Raw genomic sequence first — 4740 nt, forward strand, 5'->3', positions numbered from 1 at the left:
TTCTACTTGTTGCTTTGCTACAAGGGTTATTGCAAGTTTTTCTATGAAAGAAAGTGGCTGCATAATGAAAATTATACACGCAGGGGGGGAAAAGTAGTGTTTGTATGCTACTCACAAAGGAAAAGCACTGGACTGAAATAGGTTTGGGGCGGGGAGTCGGGAAGTAGCGCAGCAGCGCAGCGGGTTAAGCACACGTGGTGCAAAGCTCAAGGACTGGAGTGAGGATCCCGGTTCGAGCCCCTGGCTCCCACCTGCAGGGGAGTCGCTTCACAGGTAGTGAAGCAGGTCTGCAGGTGCCTGTCTTTCTCTCCCCCTCTCTGTCTTACCCTCCTCTCTCCATTTCTCTCTGTCCTATCCAACAACGACAGCAATTACAACAAGCACAGCAACAAGGGCAACAAAAGGGAAAAAGTGGCCTCCAGGAGCAGTGGATTCATAGTGCAGGCACCGAGCCCCAGCAATAATCGTGGAGGCAAAAAAAAAAAAGTTTCCGGGGGCACATCACAGTGCGCGAGGACCCAGGTTCAAGCCCTGGCCCCCCACCTACAGTTGTCTCCCTGTTTGTTTTTTTTAAGAATTTATTATTTATTTATGAGAAAGATAGGAGGAGAGAAAGAACCAGCCATCACTCTGGTACATGTGCTGCCAGGGATCGAACTCGCGACCTCATGGTTGAGAATGCAGTTCTTTATCCACTGCACCACCTCCCGAACCACTGTCTCCCTGTTTTGTTTTGTTTTTTAATTTTTTAAATATTTATTCCCTTTTGTTGCCCTTGTTTTATTGTTGTAGTTATTGATGTTGTTGTTATTGGATAGGACAGAGAAATGGAGAGGAGGGGAAGACAGAGAGGGGGAGAGAAAGATAGACATTTGCAGACCTGCTTCACTGCCTGTGAAGCGACTCTCCTGCAGGTGGGGAGCCGGGGGCCTCGAACCCGGATCCTTACGCCCATCCTTAAGCTTTGCGCCACGTGCCCTTAACCTGCTGCACTACCATCTGACTCCCATGTCTCCCTGTTTCTATCTCCCCCTCCTGTCTCAATTTCTTTCTGTCTCTAGCCAATAATACATATATATTGAAAGAAAAAAAGTTTACTTCAGATGACTTCAGTTTTTGTTTTAAATTTAAAAAAAGAAAAAAGACATTGCCAAGGTCTCACTATCTACAAGTAATCAATATAAAGTCTCTTAAAGGCAAAAGTGCCCAAACGTCTCTCCATGCAGAGATGTGCCTGGACTCCAGCTTACAGAGCACCTGGCCACCACCTGGGAGCATCATCAACAGCACTGGGGCATCAGTAGATACCTGAACCAGTGGTGGTCTTTCCCTCTGTCCCTTACCAGTTCTATTTCCCTGTCTCTGAAATGATGAAATTGGCCGAGGAAGCCCATTTAGCAGTGGTGACCTGCACACAAAGTCCTGAGTTCATTCCCCAAACCACAAATATAAAGTGAGTTGATGTATTTAAAGGAGGTCAGGCAGTGATGCAGTGGGTTAAACTCGGAGGCTCATTTCACAAACGGTGAAGCAATTCTGCAGGTGTCTTTCTCTCCCCCTCTCTGTCTTCCCCTCCTCTCAATTGCTCTCTGTCCTATGCAACAACGACAACAATAATAATAATAAACCTGGGGGGTCGAGCGGTGGCGCAGTGGGTTAAGCCCATGTGGCACAAAGCGCAAGGACCGGCGTAGGGATCCCGGTTCGAGCCTTCGGCTCCCCACCTGCAGAAGAGTCGCTTCACAGGCAGTGAAGCAGGTCTGCAAATGTCTGTCTTTCTCTCCACCTCTCTGTCTTCCCCTCCTCTCTCCATTTCTCTCTGTCCTATCCAACAACGAACAGCGTAAACAATGGCAATAATAATAACCACAACGAGGCTACAACAAGGGCAACAAAAGGGGGACAAAATGGCCTCCAGGAGCGGTGGATTCATGGTGCAGGCACCGAGCCTAGCAATAACCCTGGCGGAAAAATAAATAAATAAACAAAATAAAAAAAAATTAATGATAAACCTGGGCAACAAAAGGGGAAAAATAGCCTCTAGGAGCAGTATATTCGTAGTGCAGGCACCGAGCCCCAGAGATAACCCTGGAGGCAAAAAGAAAAGAAAAAATATATTTAAACTTTTTACTTATCTAACTATATTAATATTTTTCTGTCTTTTAAAATGTTTTCTAATGTCCAGGAATATTAAGTACTACTGGCATTTAATAGCCCCCCCAAAAAATGCATTTACGTTTAATTCAGAGTAGTTAACAAATCAAAATTTATTCCAAGTGCTCATTTCTATTGACCACGGGCCGGGGGAGTCAGGCGGTAGTGCAGCAGGTTAAGCACACGTGGCACAAAGCACAAGGACCATAGTAAGGATCCCAGTTCTAGCCCCTGGCTCCCCACCTGCAGGGGAGTCCCTTCACAGGCGGAGAAGCAGGTGTTCAGGTGTCTACCATTCTCTCCCCCTCTCTGTCTTCCCCTACCTTTCTCCATTTCTCTGTCCTATCCAACAACAACGACATCATAACAACAATAACTACAACAATAAAACAACAAGGGCAACAAAAGAGAATAAATAAGTATTTTTTTAAAAAAATTTTTTAAATGAGGCCAGTTAGTGGTGCACATGGTTGAACAAACATGTTGCAATGTACAGGACCAAGTATCAAGCCCTTTGGTCCCCATCTGTAGTGGGAATGCCTCACCAGTGGTAAAGCAAGTCTGCAGGTGTCTCTCTGTCTCTCTTTCATATCCCCGCTTCCCTCTTGATATCTGGCTGTCTCTATCAAATAAAGAATTTTTTTTAATTACAGAAACTTAAGTGTTGGCAAAATGATCAAATGATTTCATACACACAAAAGTACTTTGCAAAAGGCAAGATGTTGCTGTTCTTGTTTACCTGCAGGAAATGATAACTGGTTAGTCCTGTAGCACATGCATATTTCGGGCACTGATTCAGTAAATGTTGGTTCACTGTCTATCATTCATGCAGAACTGAGCTAATTACTTTAGAGAAGATAAATAAGCAGCCAGGGTCTTTGGCTGCCTTCCATAAATTTACTGTCTGGTTAGGGAGGCAAAAAGAGGTAAATATTTAAAGTCAAATTGCAATTCCACCAATTAATTCAACAAACATGTCTTGAGCAATTACTATGTGCCCAAATCTAGGGACACAGCAGTGAATAATAATGATAGAGGTCCCTTCGTACATCTTATGTTCTAATGAGTAAGATTAGGGGAGCAGATCGGGCAGCAGTAAGTGCTCTGAAGAACAAGCAGGCTGAAGGGAGAGTGACAGTGTGCTATATTTCGATGGGGTAATCACGGAAGGCTGCCTTTAGGAGGTGTTATCAGAGGAGGGTGTGGGACTCGGCCATCTAAGGAATGTTCCATCAGAGAGTAAGTAGTGCATGTGCAAAGACTGAGATGGGAGCATAACTGTGTGAAAGTTGATTAGGCAGGCAGGAGAGGCGATAACATCATGGTTACTATGTAAAAAGGCTTTCATGACTGAAATCCCAGGTTCATTCCCCCTGCCACCATAAACCAGAGATGAGCAGTGCTCTGGGGGAGTGGGGGAGAGAAAAAGGAGAAGGAGGAGTGAGAGGGCAAGAAAAAGGAAGAATAGAAGGGAAGAAGGAAAAGGAGGGAAAGAAGGAAGAAGAAAGGAGAAAGGTGACAAGACAAAGTGTTGAATGTGTACCATGCCATAGACTCTGAATTAATTCCCTAGCACTACATTTTTGTAAAAAAAAGAAAGAAAAAAAAAAGCATCCTGGGAGGTGGTGCTGTGAATAAAGTGTCAGATTCTCAAGCATGGGGTCCTGAGTTTAGTGCCTGGCACTACATGTGCCAGAGTGATGCTCTGGTTTCCTCTCCACACACACATACCCTCCCTATCTTAAAAAAAAATAAATACATCAGGGGAAGGTGGTGGATCACCTGCTTGACCACATTACAGTGTATAAAAACCTGGGTTCAAATCCCCCTTCCTCACCTGCAGGGGGAAAGTTTCACAAGCGGTGAAGAAATGAAGCAGGTCTTTCTCTCTCTCTCTTTCTTTTTCTGGCCCCCCTCTATCTCACTCTCAATTTCTCTGTCTCTATGCAGAATAAACAAAAATACTAACAAAAATAAATATATTTTTAAATTATTATTTTTATTTTATTTTTTTGCTTCCAGGGTTATTGCTGGGGCTCGGTGCCTGTACCATGAATCCACTGTTCCTGGAGGCTATTTTTTCCCCTTTTGTTGCCCTTGTTGTTTTAGCTTTGTTGTAGTTATTATTATTGTTGTTGTTGATGTCATTGTTGGATAGGACAGAGAGAAATCTAGAGAGGAGGGGAAGACAGAGGGGGAGAGAAAGACAGATGCCTGCAGACCTGCTTCACTGCCTGTGAAGCGACTCCCCTGCAGGTGGGGAGCCGGGGGCTCGAATCAGGATCCTTACGCCAGTCCTTGCGTTTTGCGCCACCTGCGCTTAACCCACTGCGCTACCACCCGACTCCCTCAGACTCTTGATCCTTTAAGATTTTATTTGGGAGTCCGGCGGTAGCACAGTGGGTTAAGTGTAGGTGGTGCAAAGTGCAAGGATCGACATAAGGATCCCAGTTGGCTTTACAGGTGGTGAAGCAGGTCTGCAGGTATCTATTTCTCTTCCCCTCTCTGTCCTCCCCTCCTCTCTCCTTTTCTTTCTGTCCTATCCAACAATGACAACAATAATAACTACAACAACAACAAAAAAAA

Source organism: Erinaceus europaeus, chromosome 2, assembly GCF_950295315.1.
Source record: "Erinaceus europaeus chromosome 2, mEriEur2.1, whole genome shotgun sequence".
Taxonomy (NCBI): domain Eukaryota; kingdom Metazoa; phylum Chordata; class Mammalia; order Eulipotyphla; family Erinaceidae; genus Erinaceus; species Erinaceus europaeus.